At 42.4% G+C, this 22,062-nt stretch overlaps 1 long non-coding RNA gene across 1 annotated transcript in view; it reads right to left on the bottom strand.

The window, feature by feature from the left end:
- LOC140727277 (uncharacterized) overlaps positions 1 to 22,062 on the bottom strand; it is a 40,805-nt gene that overhangs the window by 6,543 nt on the left and 12,200 nt on the right. The window contains exon 2 of the long non-coding RNA XR_012098816.1: positions 14,781 to 14,906. This is a non-coding gene — a long non-coding RNA (uncharacterized lncRNA). The remainder of the gene's footprint in view (positions 1 to 14,780; positions 14,907 to 22,062) is intronic.

Genomic DNA, 22,062 nt, shown 5'->3' with positions numbered 1-22,062 from the left:
TCATCTCATGTTGTTGATATTTATTTATTTATCTACCTATTTATTTACTTCTGTATTTGCACAGTTTGTTGTCTTTTGTACACTGGCTGAATGCCCAAGTTAGTGCAGTTTTCCACTGATTCTATTATGGTTATTATTCTATTATGGATTTATTGAGTGTGCCCAGAAGAAAATGAAACTCAGATTTGTCTATGGTGAAATACATGTACTTTGATAATAAATTTACTTTGAACTTTGACTCAAGGTTCTCAATGCATCCCAAGTTCTCCTTCTCCACTCTGAGTAGACATGAGCCAGTGGTAATGCTGCACTTCAGAAAACTTAGAGCACCTCCTTGAATCTCAGAATCAGGCGTATTATCACTGACATATGTTGTGAAATTTGTTGTTTAGTGGCAGCACGTAAAAGACATAAAAATTACAGTAAAATACAATAAGAAACAAAATCAATAAGTAATGCAAAAGAAGAAAAGTAGTGTTCACAGGTTCATGGATCATTCAGCAATCTAATGGCAGAGGGGAAGAAACTTCCTAAAATGTTGAGTGGGCACCTTCGGGCATCTGTATTTCCTCCCTGATGGTAGCAATGAGAAGAGGGCTTGTCCCAGATGTTGGGGTCTTTAATGACGGATGGTGCTTCCTTTGAAAATGTCCTTGATGGTGGGGAGGATTGTGCCCTTGGTGAAGCCGTCTGAGTCTACAAACATCAAATGGCAGCTTCTTTTGATCCTGTGCATTGGAGCGTCCCTACCAGGCAGTGATGCAAGCAGTCTGAGTGCTTCCTGGGGTACATCTGTGGACATTTGCAAGAGTCTTTGGTGACATGCCATCTCTCCTCAAGCTCCTAATGAAGTACAGATGCTGGCATGGCTCTCTGCCGGTCTTCTGTGTTTGATGATCTCTTTCTATGACAGAGGTCTTAGAATGTTTTGGACATCTGGTTTTGGGCATGATCTATCTAACATAGCTGTTGGAGAATGACTAGGGACTCTGTGTTGATCTGGGAAGATGCACTGACATTGTTTAGCCAATAAATCCATAATAGAATAATAACCATAATATAATCAATGCAAGACCACATCAACTGCTCATTCAAAAGACAGCAAAACTGTGCAAATACAATAAGAAAGAGATCATTCATAAATACATGAATTAATAAAGAAAGAAACAGAGAAATACACAAAAAAAAATAAGTATCAAGAACTTAAGATGAGGCACCTTGAAAGTGAGTCCATATTGTGAGAACATTTCAGTGATGGGCCAAGTGAAGTTGAGTGGAGGTATCCCCTTTTGTTAAAGAGCCTGATGGTTGAAGGATAATAACTGTTCCTGAACTGGTGGTGTGAGTCCTGAGTCTCCTGTACCTTCTTCCTGATGGCAGCAGCGAGAAGAGAGCGTGGCCTGGGTGGTGAGGGTCCCTGATGACGGATGCTGCTTTCCTGCGACAATGCTCCGAGTAGATGTGCTCAGTGGTGGGGAAGGCTTTACCCGTGATGGACTGGGCTATATCCGTGGTGGGGAGGGCTTTACCCGTGATGGACTGGGCTATATCCGTGGTGGGGAGGGCTTTACCCGTGATGGACTGGGCTATATCCGTGGTGGGGAGGGCTTTACCTGTGATGGACTGGGCTATATCCGTGGTGGGGAGGGCTTTACCCGTGATGGACTGGGCTATATCCGTGGTGGGGAAGGCTTTACCCGTGATGGACTGGGCTATATCCGTGGTGGGGAAGGCTTTACCCGTGATGGACTGGGCTATATCCGTGGTGGGGAAGGCTTTACCCGTGATGGACTGGGCTATATCCGTGGTGGGGAGGGCTTTACCCGTGATGGACTGGGCTATATCCGTGGTGGGGAGGGCTTTACCCGTGATGGACTGGGCTATATCCGTGGTGGGGAGGGCTTTACCCGTGATGGACTGGGCTATATCCACTACTTCTTGTTGGATTTTCTGATCAAGGGCATTGGTGTTTCCATACTAGCCTGCAATGCAGCCAGTCAGTATACTTCCTACTACACATTTATAAAAATTTGTCAAAGTTTTAGATATCATGCCAAATCTTTGCAAGCTCCTAAGGAAGCAAAGGTGTTGCCATGCTTTCTTTGTAATTGCATTTATGTGCTGGGCCCAGGACAAGTCCTCCAAAATAATAACACTCATTATTTAAAGTTGCTGATCTTCCACTGAGAGCTGCCTGATAGAACTCTGGTTTCCTCCTGCTGAGGGGTCAATAATCAATTCCTGGGCCTTGCTGGTATTGTGTGAGAGGTTGTGTTTATGGCGTCACTCAGGCAGATCTTCAGTCTCCCTCCTATATCCTCATTTGTCAACACCTTTGATTTGGCCTCCAAAAGTGGTGTCGTCAGTAAACTTGAATATGGCATTGGAGCTGTGCTTAGCTACACAGTATAGAAGAGCAGGGGGCTAAGCACACAGACTTGTGGTGCTCCTGTGCTGATGGAGGTTGTGGAGGAGATGTTGTTGCCAATCCCAGCTGACTAGGGTCTGTAAGTGTGGAAATCAAGGATCCCATTGCACAGGGAGGTATTGAGGCGAAGGTCTTGAAGTTTATTGATTAATTTTGAGGGGGATAATGGTGCTGAATGTTGAACAGTAGTCGATAAAGAGCATCCTGATGTATGTATCTGCGCTGACCAAATGTTCCAGAGTTGACTGAAGAGCCAATGAGATGGCATCTACTGCAGACCAAGTTACTTCTCAGGCAGGAGTTGATATGTTTCTTCTCCAACCTCTCAAAACACTTCATCACTGTGCCACTAGATGATGGTCATTGAGGCAGGTTACTGCATTCTTCTCAGTCAGGTGGGTACCCCAGAATGCCAAAGCAAGAGTTTAAAGATTTAAGTGAACACTCCAACCAGTTGATCAACAAAGGTCTTTAGTGTTTGGCCAACTACTCCATCTGGGCTGGATGCTTTTCATGGGTTCACCCTCCGGAAGGCTGCTTAGATGCCAGCCTCAGAGACTGAAATCACAGGGTCATCAGGGGCTGTGGGAGTTAGTGCTGTTTCCTTCATGTTTTGATGGTCAAAGCAAGCTCAGAAGGTATTGAGATCACCTGGAAGTGCAGCTCTGTTGTCACCTAGTTGCTTGCTTTAATTTTATCAGAGATGATAGAATTCTAGCTCTGTCACAACTGTTCAGCATCTTTCGTTGATTCAGATTCAGTTCAGAATTTCCACTTGGCCTGTGAGATGCTTTATGGAGGTCGTACCTTGTAACTTCTTTGGTCACCAGACTTGAATGCCCCTAATCTTGCCCTCAACAAGATCATCCAGGGCATCTGGCTGGGGATGACTCTGAAAGATTTTGTGGGAACTCACTTGTCTACAACTATTTTTATATTGTCTGTGACAACCATGATACACAGATGAGTTCTTGAACACGGCTCAGTCCACCGACTTGAAGGAATCCCATAGCCACTCCTTTGCCTCCTGTGACCACCTCTTTGTTGTCCTAATCTCTGGAGCCTTGCTCTTTAGCCTCTGCCTGTATGCAGGTAGGGGAAGGACAGCCAACTGATCAGATTTCCCAAAATGCGGTCTGGGCTTGGAAGAGCCTTATCTTAGTATAACTTGGTCTAGTGTGTTGGGACCTCTGGTGCTACAGGTTATATGCTGATGGTAATTGAGCAGGGATTATTCTATCCTATGACTAGGTGAGGGTTAAATGGGGGGATTGCTGGGCAGCATGGCTCAAAGGGCTGGAAGGGCCTATTTACCACTGTATCGCAATAAATTAAAAAAAAATTGTACCAACAACTTCCAAGAAAGTGGCATTGAGAGGAGAGAATTTTTTCTAGCACATTTAATGATCTTGTGTATGTTTCTGAGGGGTTGACATCAGTCATTAATCAGGCGTAACTAGGTGCAATTTTGGTGTAGACTTTCTTTGTTTTTCCAGGTGTTCAACATGACCAAATGATGTAGTGGTTGTGCATTGCCTGAAGTGACAGTGTGTAGTGTTCTCACCCTGCGGCGTGGGAGAGGATGCAGTCCACAACCAATAAAATGAAAGGAACTACATTCCAAAATAAATGAGGTGGTTCAACAATGAATGCTTTTGCCTTAAAGCTGCAGGGCTCCAGATCTGATCCTGGCTTTTGTTGCTGTCTGTGTGGAGTTTGCATGCTCTCCCTATGACTGTGAGTCTCTTCCAGGTGCTCTAGTTTCCACTCACATCCTAAAGACATAGAGTCATAGAGTCTTAGAGTAACATAGCATGGAAACAAGCCCTTTAGCCCAATGTGTGCATACTGAACACAGCGTTCTCCCTGGAAGTAACTTACTACCCATTAAATCACTGGCGTTTAGGGCAAGAATGAAGGTCCTCTATCTCTGGTGGTGTTCAGGGCTTCCTTCGTCATGCCAGTAGCTTCCTCTCGGTTTTTACCACCGTCAGTCACGCAAGTCCCAGGTGAAGACCCGGGAATACCATCAATCTCAGGTGCAGAGGGATTCTTCATTGCTGTTTCCATAACAATTTTGTTTGACCAGTCAGAGTTGTTAGCCTTGAGCTGAAACCCCAAACCTGGAGGACCGGTGGACGACTCTTAGTCTGACCTCTATCCTTTGACCTGTTCGGCATGGGTGACCCTACCAAGGGCCAAAGTATAAAGTCCTGATTCCAACCAATGTAGATCTCTGAGTCATTGGGGTATGTAAACCTCCAAACCCAATAACAACGCTGTGGTCCTCTTGGGGGTCTGTAAGTCACAGTTGGCCATGATTGTCCCATAACCCTCCCAGGCCCTCTCCTCCATGTATCTCTCAAAATGCCTCATTGTTGAATCCAGAAGCTTTAATGCACAGTGCTGAAGATGCAGAGTTATTGTACGCATTGACAGTATTTTGATTTTGATTATCTCATTAGTATATGAGTTCAAAGATAAAGGTTTCAAAGTATGAGTGAGATAGAGAGTTAGGGGTGGCTGACTGAGCTGTAGTCCAAAGTAGTCACTCCATCTGCACTTGGCCTGCTCAATGTGGAGGCAACCACATCCTAAACTGTGAATACAGCACATTAAACTGATAAAAGGGAAGGACAACATAGAATATAAAATATAGAACTCAAAGCACAGGACCAGGCCCTATAGCCCACAAGTCTGTGTTTACCACAGGAATGGGAGAATGCTTAAAGGAAATTTACAAAGATAGTTGTGTCTTACGCAGAGCATTGTTGGTGCCAGGGCAAGTGATGGAAGTAAATATGATAGCAATATTTAAGTGGCATTTAAACAAGCACACAGACAGGCAGGGAATGGTGGGATATAGACCATGAGCCGGCATAATGGGACTAGTTTAAACTGGCATGATCATGTTGGTAGGCTAGTTGGTTACTCAAAATTACTCCTTAGTGTAGGCACTTACCAAAACAATGAAGGATGAGTTGATAGCTACGAGAGAAAAAACATGTTGCTCAGTGACAGGAGAGGAGACAGAGGCCAGGAATCAAGTGATTGCTCTGCTTGGAGCCACTATGCATCTGAAGGGCTGTGTGGCCTTCCATGTTGTAATCAGTAAGTAACTTTGTTGTGGATAAGATTTTCAATACGGTGGTCTGAAATATGATTGGTGCAGATGGTCCAAGGTGAGTATCATTTAAACTCGAGCACATCTCTCCCAACTTGACTGATGCACAATTTTCTACTGAAGTGTCTCGAACTATACTGAACCAAACTGAGATCCCAGTTGCCATATTCCCAGGTGGCTTCAGCAGATTCCTCCTCAAAATTGAATGGCCAGAAATCCCAAAGGAAATCCTATAAATGCTTTCATCAAAGTTCAAAGTACATTTAGTATCGAAGTTTGTATACAGCATAAAACCTTGAGATTCGTCTTCTTGCAGGCAGCCACGAAACAAAGAAAGACAACAGAACCCATTCAAAGATAAGCCCCACACAAGACCATCAAATACCCAATGTGTGAGAAGAAGAACAAATTGTGCAAACACAAAAAGTAAACAAATAACATTAATCGCAGAGTTCCCAAAAGTGAGCCTTCAGCAGTGCAGGTTTCCCCCGCTATCTGAAGATGGAGCATTCCTATGAAACCGTTTGTAAGCCCAAATGTCATAAAGTGAAGAAGCAATTACTATTAATTTATATGGGAAAAATTTTGAGCGCTCCCAGACCCAAAAAATAACCTATCAAATCATACCAAATAACACATAAAACCTAAAATAACACAAACATTTAGTAAAAGCAGGAATTATATGATAAATATACAGCCTGTATAAAATAGAAATATTGCATGTAAGGTGTAGTTTCACTTTTCAAAATCGGGAAGACAGCGAGTCAAAATCGATGTGGACAAAAAAAATTGGCACATACGCGCAAGCGCACGTACACGGCTACGCATGTACACGGTTATGCACGTACATGTATGCACGCACAACTGCCCGCACAAGGCTTCACGGTCACGATAGTCTTTCTTGGGGTAAACCCAGGTATAAAGTGGGCATCTTTTTTCGTAAAAGCGAAAATCCTCTTTGGTTAGCGAAAACAGGTACTAATGTAGGCCTTTCATAACAGTGAGCTGTCGTAAAGCGAACGTTTGAAAAACGGGATCCACCTGTATACTAATGGTTGCAGGCCATGGCTGCAGAGATCATTCAGTGCTGAGATACACCAATCAAATTGCTCAAATAGTAAAAAAAGAAGCAAACAACAAAAAAAAAACAAGGAATATGAACTGCAGAGTCTGCGAAGTGAGTCCACAACTGTGGAGCTTGTTCAGCATTGAGGCAAGTGGAGCCCATCCAGGAGACTAGTGGTGCAGGCAACAACCGGTCCCAAACCCGGTGGTGTGGTGTGGGACCCAAGACTCCTGCACCTTCCACCCGTTGGCGGCAGTGAGAGGGACCAGTCAAAAGCAGGCAGACAGTGCTGAACACCTGCTCGTTTTCCGGTCTCATCCTCGATGATTTAATCTTACGCAACGCTTTAATTGGTGTTGAGTATGGAGCTGACCACAGGTTCGTGTTCCGCCATTAGGAATCGACGCAGAATCTCATCCTCACCGAATCCTCCATGAGATCGCAGAAGAGCTAGGTCATTATTTGGCCCAAAAATCCATCCTTTAAAGGAAAATTACAGGCTGCAATTGATCGCAGTTCAGAAGAAGAAGAATAACCAGTAGCCTTGTAAACTGTCTGCAAGATGTCGCCATTGGTCACTGGCACCATCTTGCCGGCTCACTGGCGCCATCTTGCGGGTCATAATCAAATCAGAAATGAGGAGAGAAGTTGAAAAGGGGAAAGATGACAAGAGAGTCTCACTCATTGAAGAACATAACCAGGGAGCTAGCTGTAAGGAGCTGAGTATCCATCATGAGTTCCTTTTGGGAACCCAAACCTCAGCCAAATGCTCCTTCCAGGTGTAAGTATAAAAGCCACATTTATATTCACTTTTCTAGTCGGGCTATTCTTCACTTTTGCAATGTAGCAGTGAGCAGTCCATGTGTGATGCATATCAACAGAGACAGCCTTCAAGGATTCTGAGGTAAAGTTTCTAATAGTGAGGTTACCCTCAATTTGCAGTGCATTCACCTTGTTTGGGATACGAAACTCAGAAGGTAAACAGCTCCCTCTCGGTAAGTGCATGAATAGAATGCCTCCATTGTGCAGTGTTCTTCAGAAGCCAATACAGGTGACTGTGCCCCTCTAGGGGAAGTCTGCTGCGCTCCTGGCACTGTAATAGGCACTCAATCCTTGCCAACACTCGCTAATAACTGACAGACTGCTGGTTGCATTGCTTCCTTTTCTTTTAAGGGCTAACTTTCTGCAGGCAGACTGTGAGGAAAGATGCCTTTAATACAAAGAGCTTAATACTTAATGCCTGCCATTCCTGAAACAGTTGGCTACACATTACTAGGCCCACTAGTCCTGCTTTCAAACTGTCAGTAACAAAATTAAAGATCTTGGTGTTGGAGAGATTGTTGGTAACACACTAATGCCAGGAAAATAGCGCAGGATCAGAGTCAAATTGCTGAAAATACACTCAGTGTCCATTTTATTGGGTACACCTGTACACCTCTCTTGCACCTCTACACTATGTTGCACCTTCTCCTTAGTAATAGCAACTACAATCACTTCTGCCCCCCTCCCTGACACTCGACACTTTTGAATTTGTAACATGCTGCTGGTGTCTTCCACAGTAAAAACTGATGTAAAATACTTATCCAGTATATCCCCAGCAAGGGCAGGATTAGGTTTTGCACTGATAACTTCATTGATACCTCCTACACAGAGAGTGGCCGCTTGGGCAAAATGCTAGAGACACAACTTGAAAGCAAGTATGGGCCAATTCTCAGGAGTCGTAAGGCATGGAAACAGGCCACTCAGCCCATTGAGTACAACCTAACCAGCAAGAACCCATTGTACTAATCACATTTTATTTCCTTCATATTCCCATCAATTCTCCTCAGATTCTGTCACGTACATACACATGGTTACAAACTATAGTGTCCAATTAACCTACCAATTTCATGTCCTTGGATGTGGGAGCAGAGTAGAGCACCTGGAGGAAACCCATCTTGTCACAGGGTTAACATCCAGACGAATATCACTAGCGATCAGGAATGATATGTAGCTGTGATACTAGTTGCATCACTGTGTTGCCTCTAAGTTCACTGATGACTTTCTTACTGAATGAGCCCTCACCTTAGAGATAGAAACATAGAAAACCTACAGCACAATACAGGCCCTTCGGCCCACAAAGTTGTGCCGAATATGTCCCTACCTTAGAAATTACTCGGCTTACCTATAGCCCTCTATTTTACTAAGCTCCATGTACCTATCCTTAAAAGACCCTATCGTATCCACCTCCACCACCATTGCATCTAATCAACCAATCATGTGGCAGGAATTTGATGCATAAAAACATGCAGACATGGTCAAAAGATTCAGTTGTTGTTCAGACCAAACATCAAAATGGGGAAGAAATGTGATCTTAGTGACTTTGACCATGGACTGATTGTTAGTGCCAGATGGGGGTGGTTTGAGAATCTCAGAGGCTGCTGATCTCCTGTGATGTTCACAGCCAACAGTCTCTAGAATTGACAGAGAAATGGTCAAAAAAATGGTCCAGTGAGCAGCAGTTTTGTGGGCAAAGGAGAATGTGCGGATTGGTTCAAGCTGACAGGAAGGCGACAGTACCTCAAAAAAAAGTGTACCTAATAAAGTGGCCACTGAGTGTACCACAAATTGTGACAGACAGGACGACTAATTATGTCAGTTTTAACAAATTAGTTCAAAAACGGAGCTTGACTTTGTAATTTAGTATAGTATGGAGTACTTTTCTCAATGAGCTGCAGATTTTGGTAAGTTCAACTTTCTTGATGTCAGTGTCCATTATTCTTTTTCTGTCTCAACCTCTATCCTGGATTTGTTGAAAGAGAAAAAAAAAATCCAGCGTGCCATCAAAAATTGAAAATTCCATTCTCATCCTACCCTGGGGAAGGGTTAGGCTGGAACTTCTGCTAAAAACAAACCAGTTCTCCACTTTCCAGAAAAATATTAGCATATTTACCCCTGCAGCTCTAATCTTCCATGCTTTCCCCGCATTTTCTCCGCACCTAATGCTTTATGTCTGCTACCGATCCCCTATTTCCCTGACTGGCTCTTTGTTGGTTCCAAAGGTTCTCTTTATTTTAATTTCTAGGATTAATTGGCCAGTCTTCACACAGCATTTGGGAGGAAGCATCTAGTCATTTTCAGGATGCAGTATTTCATCTTCAGTATTTCATCTTCACGATAACATAAATCTGAAAGAGTAATTCCAGACTGGAGTCTGACCCGAATCAAGAGGGAAGCAGTGTAAGACCCCTGGAGGAATCCATTTTGCATTGCTTGGGTTTGATATACCATATGGAGTATAACTCTTTTCTGTGAAACCTAATTAAGATTAGGTTGTTGACCCTTTAGATGCCTTAAGGAGCTCATATTATGAATGTTTCTCTCTTCTACTTGTGCTCCTGTAGTCTTTAGATTTGGCAGCTGAGAGCAGAGTGCTGAGCCCATGTGTAAACACATTATATTAGAAACTATTTCCTGGTTCATGAAGTAAAATTTTACAGCAAGACAGCAGACCCAAGTATCTTGACGGAAATCACTAACTATCACTCTGAGACTGGTAATGATTGTGTGATTATAGTTTATGAGATTTTTTAAAATTCCAGATTACAAGAATGATGATGCTTATCTAAAGTAATTTATTCATTTTCTCTTTCTGTTTGTTCACTTTCTGCCTGATGTGGTCGAACAGCGGAGCGAACTTGATTGGCTGAATGACCTAATTCTGCTCCTATGTCTTATGGTCTGGGAAAGCGGGAATGGGAGGGGTTGTTCCACATTTTTAATTTAAATTTTATTTATCGTGTCCCCTCAGAGTTGGGACTTGGCACATTGCCTGTGCCTATGCTGACTCGTCAGAAAGGTTCTAAGCAAGTGGTGCATGGTGTAATGTGATATGCTTCTTTACGATGAAGATGAACAAAAAAAAAACAGAAAATGCTAGAAATCTGAAACAATAGGTGATAGGTCTCAGATAATAGTTCTTCAACTAGAAATGGATGAAGAGTCTTCAAGTTTACACATATCTCTGTTTCTCATTCCACAGTTGTTACTAGACCTGCTGAGTGTTTGCAGCATTTTCTGCTTTAGTGCAATCTTTCTGATTCTAAACAGCAGTGCTGACTGCCCATACAGATGACTATTAAAGTTTACTTATTTATCTAGAGATACAGTGTGGAATAGGCCCTGCTGTGGCTGCCTGCAATCCCCTACAACCCCCGATTTAACCCTAACCTGATTGCAAGACAATTTACAATGACCATTTAACCCACTAACCAGTACGTCTTTGGACTGTGGGAGGAAACCGGAGCACCTGGAGGAAACCTATTCATTCCACTGGCAGGCCATACAGACTCTCTAACGAGGATGCCAGGATTGAATTTCGAAGTCTGATGACTCGAGCAATAATAGCGTCACGCTAAACGCTATGTTACCGTGGTATCTTGCTGCAGGTGAGCAGGTGAGTTTATTAGAGTCATTGAGTAATACAGCATAGATATAGACCTTTTGGCCAAAAAGGTTCCTGCCAAACATGTCATCCTCCCAGTTGTCCATATTCGGCTCATTAACACTTCAAGCCTCTCCTCTCCATGTACTTATCCAAATTCCTCTTAAACGTTGTAATTGCACCTGGCTCACCAACTTCCTCTGACTGATCATCCCAAGTAATCATTTACCCTTTATGGAAGAAGTTACCTCTCAGGTCTCTTAAAACTTTTCAGTCTGTACCTTCAAGTTTTGGACTCCCCAACCCTGGAGAAAATACAATGGCTGTCCAGCTTATCCTTCAGGATCTTATAGACTTCTGTGAGATTATCACTTATTTGTAATCCAGGGAATAAAGATCCAGCATGGCCAAACTCTCCCTTTAACTCAAGCCAGAGAACATTCTTATCAAACTTCTCTCCATCCTCTCACAACGTCTTTCCTTAAATGGGTGACTAAAACTGTACACAAAACTCCAAATGTATAATTTACAAAGACTTGTAAAATTGGAACATAATGTTCCCACTCATAAACTTGACCAAGTCCAGCATGTTAAACAACTCCTCCACCACCCTGTCTACTTGCGTAAATGTCACTTTCTGTAAAATGTGTGCTTGTACTCCCAAGCCCCTCTGCTTCACAACACTTGTCAGTGCCCTGCCATCCACTTTTTAAGTCCTGTTCTGGTCTGAATGTCCAAAATGCATCACCTCACGCTTATCTAAGTTAAATTCTATTTGCCATTCCTCAGCCCATCTCCCACCTGCCTCACAATCAACAAGATCCACTATTTTAGTATCATCAGCAAAATTGCTAATCATGCCATGTACACTTATATCCAAATAATTTACATAAATAATAAATAGCAGATACCTCCTTCCTCATAGTATGTAAATGATCCAGGACCTCATTGCTAATTACCCTAATTTCTTTGGCATCCATGCCAAAGATTAGTAAACACTTGGGAGAAACAGACATGAAAAATCTCAGCCATCTCCTGAGACTCTGTGACCGTGATAGTCCTTAAGAGGACCCAGATAATCCTGCACCATCCTTTTACTGGTAATTTAACTGAAGAATCTCTTCAGATTTTCTTTAACCCTGCCTGTCAAATCTATCTCATGCCCTCTTTTTGTCCTTCTGATTTCCCTGTTAAGCTTGTTCTTAAACATTTTTTATTTGTTGAGTGATTCATTTGTATGCAGCTGCCTAAACATGATGTTAGCTTTCTTCTACTCTGGTGAATGCTCCCTCTTCTAGTACTGCCATTAAATTGTTTGTCTTGTCATTGGCCATTGTAACAGCCTATAGAAGTACAAATATATTTCAAAAGTTGTAAGGCACTTGGGGGCGGCCTGAGAGCTGGAATAAGTAGGCTCCTTCTTTAAGTCCTCTTTCATGATGTTTTCTTTTTGAAATAGCTTTTTCTTGAAAGAAATGAGGGGAAGTAACAGTTAAACTTGATGGAATAACTAATTCCAATCTGATCTGAATTGGCAATCTCAATGCCAAAATTGCCTCGCCTCTAGTGGAAAGCAGTGAAAATGATAAGCGGTAAGCGAAGGCTGCATTTTACCAGTAGATGTCAGCAGTTACCTGGTTTTGAGAGAATACCAAAGGCTGCCTGAGAGTGATATCAGCTATATTCTGCGGTTTTAATTGGCCTGAAATGTTTGAAGAAGTTAACTCCTTCTTCTCTTCAGTTATCTCTGTGTATAAAATATCTCAGCATCCACATAGAACACATTTTCCACTCTGTTGCTTGGGAAGCAGCTATGTTCTTTACGATACATATTGCTATTCTCCTTCAGGATAATCTTGGCAGTTTTCTCTCCTTGCCATCATCTTAATTTTGCTTCGGTCCCCCAGTGTGTTGTTACCCTGTGTGAATTTCCTTTCCATAACTTTTCAATCTGATATTGTACTAGAGATTTATCCAATGCTTGTGGTTTGCTGTTGTTTCCCAGTTTGCATATAAATCTGAATCTGTATTTAGACTACAAAAAGTGTCTATAGACTACAAAAGTCTACAGTAAGTTGTGGATACAGCCCAGTCCATCTCAGGCTAAGCCTTCTCCATCATTGAGCATATTTACAAAACGCACTGCTCCAAGAAAGCAGCACCTAACATCTAGGCCAAGTTCTCCTCTCACAGAAGGTACATGAGCCTAAGGTCCCACACCACCAGGCTGAATACAGAAATACAGAACACAGGAAATTACATTTAACAATCTTGAACCTTGATGAACAGTTATTACCCTACAACCGTTGGGCTCCTGAACCAGTGCGGATAACTTAACTCACCTCAACACTGAACTGACTCCACCTTTCAATTTCAAGGACTATGAAACTCATGTTCTGAGTATTACTTATTTCATTTTAAAATATATTATTTACACAATTTCTTCTCTTTTGCGCATTGGATGTTTATCAGTCTTTGTGATAGATAGCTTTTCATAAATTAGATTGTATTTCTTTATTTTACTGAAAATCCTTGCAAGAAAATTAATCTCAATGGACATATTTGTACTTTGATAAAAAAAATCACTTTGAAATTTGAACTTTGAAATCTGATTTCTAATGTATAACACATTGTATGATCGTGCAGATAGTGACTTTGGGAAATTTTGGGCATAAAATGGGCAAATTTCAGGCATAATTTGAGTTGTGTATTCAACAGTTCATTACTATTTGAGTAATATTGTATATATACATATTTTTGATTAGCATTCTTTGTTGTTTCCGTAATTCATTTTGGGTTATATATATAAAAGTATGTGAATGGCATATGTTGTTATGCCACCACATCATAAGTACATGCCTCATGAAAGTACAATGGAGTAAACATGTTATCTCTAGGCTCCCATGTTTATCTATCAATTAGTTTTAGTTACAAAGCTCAACAGTGGTGACGAGGAAGTTTTAAAATGAACCCTAGAAAATGAGTAGAACCTACAGGTAATCCCAATAGCCAAGAAGAATGGGTCTGTCAGGATTGGTGGTGATTTTAAGGTTACCTTCAATCCAATACTGAAAGTGGACAAATACCCTCTGCTCAGGACAGAAGGTATCTCTACAAACCTTTCTGGAGGGAAGCACTTCAGCAGAGTGCGCTTAGCTGAGGCATACCTACAGAAAGGGTTGGAAGAATAGCTCGAAGAGTTTCTCACCATAAACATTCACAAAGGTCTTAATCACTATAATAAGCTTAATTTTGGAGTAGCACCTATACCTGCACTTTGGTAGAAAGCTATGGACCAGGTGCTGCAAGGCTGCCCAGACAGTCAGTGTGGCCTGGATGACATCATTATTACCAGTAAGGATAACGAGAAACTTCTCCAAAATCTCAAGACAGTGTTAAAAAGCTTAGAATATTATGGGCTCAGAGAACAGCACAACAAGTGTGAATCCTTTAAACCAAGCCACATTTACTCTGGTCACACCATTGACACACAAGAATTACACAAATGTGCTGAGAAAACTCAAGCAGCAGTGGATGCCCCAAGGCCAAAGGGCTTGTCACAGTTGCAGTCCTTTTTAGGATTTGTCAATTACTATAACAGGTTTCTGCCAAACCTGGCCACTGTGCTCCAGCCCTTGAACTTATTACTACAGATCGGGAAGTTACGGTAATGGACAAAGCAGTGTGAGGTAGCTTTCCAAAAGTTAAAGAAAATGTTGATGTCAGACAATGTACTCACTCATTATGAACCACATCATCCAGTGAAGCTTGCCTGTGATACCTCGCGTTATGGTGTAGGTGCAGTCGTGTCACACGTTACGAGTGATAGAAGACCCAATAGTCTTTGCATCACGTTCCCTTACCACTACAGAGGAAAAATATGAACAGATTAACAGAGAGGCCTCGAGTCTGATTTGGGGTATAAAACAATTCAACCGGTACTTATATGGGAGACATTTTAAGCTCATTACTGATCAACCACTCGTGTCCATTCTCAATCCACAGAAAGATGTTCCACTAACAGCAGCAGCACGAATGCAGAGATGGGCTCTGTTTCTCGGAGCACACAATTACAAGATCAAATTCAAGAGGACATCTAATCATGCAAATGTTGTTGGATTGTCCCGTTTATTCTTGGAAAAGGAAATACTGAAAAATTTAGAGAAGAGGACACTCCTCTGGATGTATTCTCCCTAATGCAGATCAAAAGTCTCCCTATTAAGGTAGAGATGATCCAAAGGGAAACCAGAAACAACCCCCCACTGTCTCAGGTCTACATGGCCACCCAAAATGGCTGGAATGTGCAACAGAATTCTCAGTTGCCCCACTTTACCAGTGCCAGGATGAACTTGTCTTTATTGGGGGTTGCCTTATGTGGTAACTGAGGGACATTGTACCATCTAAGCTGAAAGCTGAAGTGTTGGAGGAGCTACATCTAGCCATGGTCAAAATGAAAGTGTTGCCTTGAAATTTTGTCTGGTGGCCTGCGATAGATCAGCAGATCGAGCAGCTTGCCATGTGCTGTTCAGAACGCTCACACATCCAACGCCTCTCCATCCCAGGGAATGACCTGCATTTCCCTGTCAGGGGATTCGTGTGGATTTTGCCAGACCAAATTTGTTGTGAGTGGTGGATGGAGCTACAAAATGGTGAGAGGTGTTTCCAATAGCCTCCACAACAGCCTTGCACATTGTTGATGTGTTGAGAAGCCTCTTCTCAAGGACTGGTGGCCCAGAACACTTAGTCAACGACAATGGACCACAGTTTGTTGTGGAACAATTTCAGTCATTCCTGAAAATGAACGGAATAAGACATATTACATCTGCACCATACCATCCTGTCACAATGGCTTGTTGGAATGGTTTGTCCAGAGTCTAAAGAACGTACTGTGAGCAACGTTAGCAGAACACATTACACCAACACTGAACCAGCAGCTCGCCAACGCAGCACACTCCACAGCCAACAACTCACTAGCAATGCTGTTCCTCGGTAATCCCTTGCATTCACACTCGAATCTCCTCAAAACCAATCTCAGAAGATTATGCAGGTCAAATAGCTGAGATAAATTGAGGGCTCCTCAGACAATGAGATTCAATATTTCACTCCTGGACAAGCAGTCCTGGTGAGGGATTGCAGAGTGATCAAAAGTAGGCACTGAATAAGATTAAGCATGGAACTGGAGCACTCTCCTACATTGTAGAGATTGTGTCTCAGTCCCAGAGTCAACTCCTACAATTACCATGGACAGGGCCCCAGAATCCGAGATTGTTTCATAGTCACGTCTCATCTTTCAAGCAGAGTGGCGCCCCTCATCAGGAAAAAACGTTATCCCACAAGAGTAAGAAATCCTCCACAGTGATTAAATCTTTGGGCCTCAATGGGACAATTTAAAATTTATTATGTTGTTGATGTCTATATAATATACTGTATAGGTTTTTATCTATACAAGTTGAGATACATTCTATATTGAGTTGGAGCTTATAGCTAAGCAGGGAGGAGTGTTGTGTAATATTTCGGTAATACTTGAGTAATATTGTAAATATGCTGTTTGAATAAGCAATTTTGTTGCTTACGTAATTCCTTATGTGTTACATGTAAAAGTATGTAAATGGCATACGTCATTATCCCACCGGGCCATTAATGCGTGCCTCTCTAAAGTGAAACGGAGTAGACACATTATCCCCAGGCTCTCATGTTTTTGCTTTGATTAGTTTTGGAGTTACAAAACTTAACAATTTGATAAACCCACTGTTATATCTCCCTAAGTGTTTTCAGTGAACTTCAAGCACTGCACTGTGATAAATGCATCATGATCCACCAGGAAGCTCTCTTGTATACTGCATCTTTAATTGGCTCCACATCACCACATGGTATTAGAATAGGTTGTCATGTGTTTGTACAAAATAATGCTTTATTAGAACTTAGTGTGATACAGTGCCAGAGATATTTAGGGAGAGCATATGAGAGCTTAGAATCTTTTTAACTGTTGGCATAGCAGCAAATGGAATGATGAATTTTTGGGTCAGAATTGGAGGAGTATAGTGATATGGGAAGGTGGACCAGGAAAAACATCGTTTTAAAACATGTTAGGAAATTTCCACTAATTATCCCCATCTCCAAGATTACTCATCTTCAATAATTGCTTTGTTTTCAACCTCCATCTCCTGCTTCCATTGGATATGATCTGGTTGAAACAGCCATGTCCAGCATCATAAACATAAGAAATTCTGCAGATGCTGGAAATTCAGAGTAACACACACAAAATGCTGGAGGATCTCAGCAGATCAGGCTGCATCTATGGAAATGAATAAACTCCATAGATGCTGAGGAATAGAGTTGACGTTTCTGGCTGAGATCCTTCATCAGGTCTCGTGAACCAAAACATCCAGGACTGAAACATCAGTTCTTGACTCCTCTCCATAGATGTTGCTTGACCAGCTGATTTCCTCCAGCATTTTATGCGTATGTTCATCAGGTCCTGATGACTGTTTACTCTTTTCCATCGAAGCTGCCTTGCTTGCTTAGTTCCTCCAGCATTTTGTGTGTGACAACTCTTAATATTGAAGATGAAGATTAAGGTAGAATTCATATCAGGTAACCTTCACCTATCTTTGGGAGTTCATCAATTTAACAGGTGGAATGGGCTAGACAGCTTGTGTGAACAAAGACAGGTATGGGAATATGGCAGCAATTCATAACCTTATGTTGACATGGTAGTTCTTTTAGCTTTTCATCGACGCAAACAAGTTGATGTCATTCTGGCAAAAAGTGAGTGAAATGTAGTTAATAGAAGAGATCTTGAATGTCTTCCCATGCTGTGGGGCTTTCCTTAGGGCACAGTATAATTACATTCTGATGTGATGCCAATTTTGTAATGTTCCCAGATAGTGTGAATGATTACATTTCATTTTCAATACTGTTAATCTTGAGTGACAGATAGCTGGCCAACATCAGCTAATAACTAATCTCTCAATTCAATAGACCCAACAGCACAACTCCAAGTGCACTCCAATTATACCAAACTGAGTCCAGTATATCTGATAACAATTTATGCTTATCTCAGGTATTCATGGCAGTTTTGATAAGTTTCTGGACTCACTGTGAAAAGCTTCAATTTTAGATCTTTCTTCAAAGAAGATGGATGTGTCTCCATTTCTCAGTGTGGCCCATGCATCGCTAACGCAGCCTGCTGAACTTGACTTCCAGCTCACTTCTGCATTGACTCATGCATTTCAGCCAGCTGGTGGCTCTGCATGGAACTACATATCATCCTTCAGCTCAATCCATTCCAAAGTAGTTTACTTCAGGAACCAATGTAGTCAGCATTTCAGGTCGAGGGCCCTTCATTATAACTAAGAAAAGCTGGAATGAAAAGATATTTTAAGTTGTAGAGGAGAGAGAGGTGTGGAGACTAAGAAAAAAATGGATGTCATAGAGGGTGTCAGTTGAGGGCTACGTTATCTGGAAGAGGTGTAGGTAGTGAGAGAAGAGAGAGAGCAGAGACTTCCCCAAGTTATTTATCTGAAATCAAAAAAGCCTCCATTACTCTTTTACTAACAGCACATGTGTCATTCAGTCTTGCTTGTCTCCATCATATTGCAGGTGTTCTCTTGACTTAAAACAAGATTGTTTTCTAACCTTTCCTACCTGTAATGTAGGGTTATCATTGTGGAACATAGAGTCAGTTCATCCATAGATGCTGCCTGACTTGCTGAACATTTCTTTCATTTTCTGTTCTCAATTCAGAATCTTTAGTTTCTTTGCTTTTTAAGTAAGGGGAACTTGCATCAGTCCTCATTAAAGGGTCAAAGGTGGAATGGGCGAGCAGCTTTAAGAATACAGTAGGATATAGATCAGTTGCAGATGTGGGTGGAGAAATAGCAGATAGGGTTTAACCAGGCCAAATGTGAAATGTTGCACCTTGGTAGGTCAAACAGAAAGAGACAGTACACTGTTAAGGGCAAGACCCTTATCAGTATTGAGAAGCAGAAGTCCAAGTTCATAGGTCCTGAAAGTGGCTACACAGGTTGATAAGAGTGGTTAAGAAGGCATATGGCATGCTTGTCTTTATTAGTCAGGGCGTTAAGTTCAAAAGTCAGGAAGTCTCATGTTGTTGTTTTATAAAACTCTAGGTAGGCTGCATCTGGAGCATTGCCTACAGTTCTGGTTGCCCCATTATAGGAATGATGTTGAGGTTTTGGAGAGGGTGCAGAAGAGGTTCGAGGGCATGTGCTATAACAAGAGGTTGGAGAAACTTAGGTTGTTTCCTCTCTAGCGGCAGAGGCTAAGGGAAGATCTGATTATAAGATTATGAGAGACATAGACAGAGTAGACAGACAGTATCTTTTTCCAAGTGTTGAAATGTCTAAAACCAGAAGGCAGGCATTTAAGATGCGAGGGGGCAATTTCAAAGGGGATGTGAGGGGCAATTTTGTTACACAGAGTGATGGGTGCATGCAATGTGCTGCCTGTGTTGGTGTAGAGGTAGATCCTTTCAGAATTTTTAAGAGATATTTAGATAGGCACAAGAATGTGAGGAAAATAGAAGGATATGGGCATTGTGTAGGCAGAGCGGATTAGAGTAGCTGGCCATATGATTGCTAATTTATTTAGTTTGCTCAACATTATAGGATGATGCTGCACAGTTCTATGTTCTATGTTCCTGGGTGTTTTGGTGCATCTTGGTGGATCTGTCCTAGCCCAATACATTGATGTAATTTGTTAGGAGTTTGAGATGGTTTGAGATTTCTATAGATGTAGAGTAGAGAACATCCTGACTGGTGTAGAGCCTCCGATGCACCGGATTGCAAGGATCTACAGAAGGTTGTGGACTCAGCCAGCTCCATCACGGGCACAAACCTCCTTGAAAATAAGGACATCTTCAAGTAGCAGTACCTCAGGAAGGCTGCATCCATCACAGCCCGGGACATGCCCTCTCTTATTACCACGGCGTTGTCGCTGTCATAACTTGGGGTGTTCTGGACTTTGGAGCTGAATATCCAGCACCGCAGCACTGTCTGTAAGGAGCATCGGTTTTCTCCGGCTACTCCAGTTTCCTCCCACAGTCCAGAGATGTACCAGGAGGGTTAATTGATCATTGTAAATTGTCATGGTTAATCAGGGTTGTGGGTTGTGTGGCTCAAAGGGCCTACTCCACACTGTATCGCTAAATAAATAAAAATATAATCACCCAGGGGAGGGTACAAAAGGCTGAAGACCCACAGTTAATGGTTCAGAAACAGCTTTTTCTCATCAGCCATCAGATTTCTATCTGGCCCATGAACACTACCTCATTATCCCCTTTATTTCACTATTTCGTTATTTTCCAATTTAAGGTAATTTAAATCATAACTACTGGAATGTGTGGAGACTTTTGCGGGCTGACGCCAGCACAGCGTTGGTTGTTAACACAAATGACACATTTCACTGCATGCTTTGATGTACATGTGATAAGGAAATGAATTGCAATCTGAATGTAATTTTAGGTCCTCACCGTACTGCGGTCAAAAAATAAATTCCACAGCATGTAAGACAGTGATAATAAACCTTGAAGTCCAGGAGATCCCAGGGGCTGTACCTCTCGTAAACAGGTTCACCTTCTTGGAAGCTGTCAGGACAGAAGATACTGCCAGTCTGAGAGGTGGACAGGTCTACGAGCTGAAAATTGGTGCAGAAGCAGAGCCGAGGAGTCTGACATCAGGAAGAGCCGTGGTAGTAGGGGACTCCATAGTAAGAGGTACGGAAAGGGGTTTCTGCGGCAACAGGCGAGATTTAAGGATGGTGTGTTGCCTCCCTGGTGCTAGGATCCAGGACATCACGGACCGATTGCAGGGAATCCTCAAGGGTGAAGGTGAACAGCCGGAAGTGGTAGTGCATGTCGGCACAAATGACATCGGGAAGAAGAGGAAGGACATTCTGCAGCGGGACTTCAGAGAACTTGGAAGAAGGCTGAAAAGCAGAACTTCCAGGGTGGTTATCTCTGGTTTGCTTCCAGTTCCTCGTGCTGGAGAGGGCAGGAACAGGGAGATAATGGATCTCAATGTGTGGCTGAGGAACTGGTGCAGGAAGCAAGGATTTACATTCTTGGACCACTGGGATCTGTTTTGGGGTAGGGATGAATTGTACAAAAGGGACGGGTTGCACCTTAATAGGCGGGGGACCAGCATTCTGGCAGATAGGTTTGCCACTGCAACATGGATGTGTTTAAACTAAGTAGTGGGGGGGAGGGGATGAACTGGAAATATAAGGATGAAGTTAAAGGGAAAGTGAAAATAAGAAAAGTTTAAAAAGGACAACCAGAATCAATGGAGTAGAAAGCTCAAGAAGAGATCATACAGTATGGCCAAGTGAAATAGGAATTGATATGAAAGGAGAGGGGAGTACCGAATTAAAAGTATTATATATGAATGCACGAAGTATAAGGAATAAAGTACCGGTAGATGAGCTTGAGACTCAGTTGGAAATTGGCAAGTACGATGTTGTGGGAATAACTGAGACATGGCTTCAAGCAGACAGGGCCCGGGAAATGAATATTCAAGGATATACATCTTATCGAAAGGACAGACTGACTGGCAGAGGGGGTGGGGTGGCTCTGTTGGTGAGGAATGATATTCAGTCCCTTGCGAGGGGGGACATAGAATCAGGGGATGCAGAGTCAGTATGGATAGAACTGAGAAATTCTAAGGGTAGAAAGACCCTAATGGGAGTTATCGACAGACCCCCAAACAGCAGTCTGGATGTAGGGTGTAAGTTGAATGAAGAGTTAAAATTGGTATGTCGCAAAGGTAATGATACAGTTGTCATGGGGGATTTCAACATGCAGGTAGACTGGGAGAATCAGAATGGTACTGGACCCCAAGAAAGGGAGTTTATGGAGTGCCTCCAAGATGGATTCTTAGAACAGCTTGTACTGGAGCCTACCAGGGAGAAGGCAATTCTAGATTTAGTGTTATGCAATGAACCAGATTTGATCAGGGACCTCGAGGTAAAGGAACCATTAGGAGGTAGTGACCTTAATATGA

This window comes from Hemitrygon akajei, chromosome 5 (genome assembly GCF_048418815.1).
Source record: "Hemitrygon akajei chromosome 5, sHemAka1.3, whole genome shotgun sequence".
Lineage (NCBI taxonomy): Eukaryota > Metazoa > Chordata > Chondrichthyes > Myliobatiformes > Dasyatidae > Hemitrygon > Hemitrygon akajei.
Note: the sequence above shows the minus strand (reverse complement) of the source record. Positions and strands in the feature narration are given on the sequence as shown.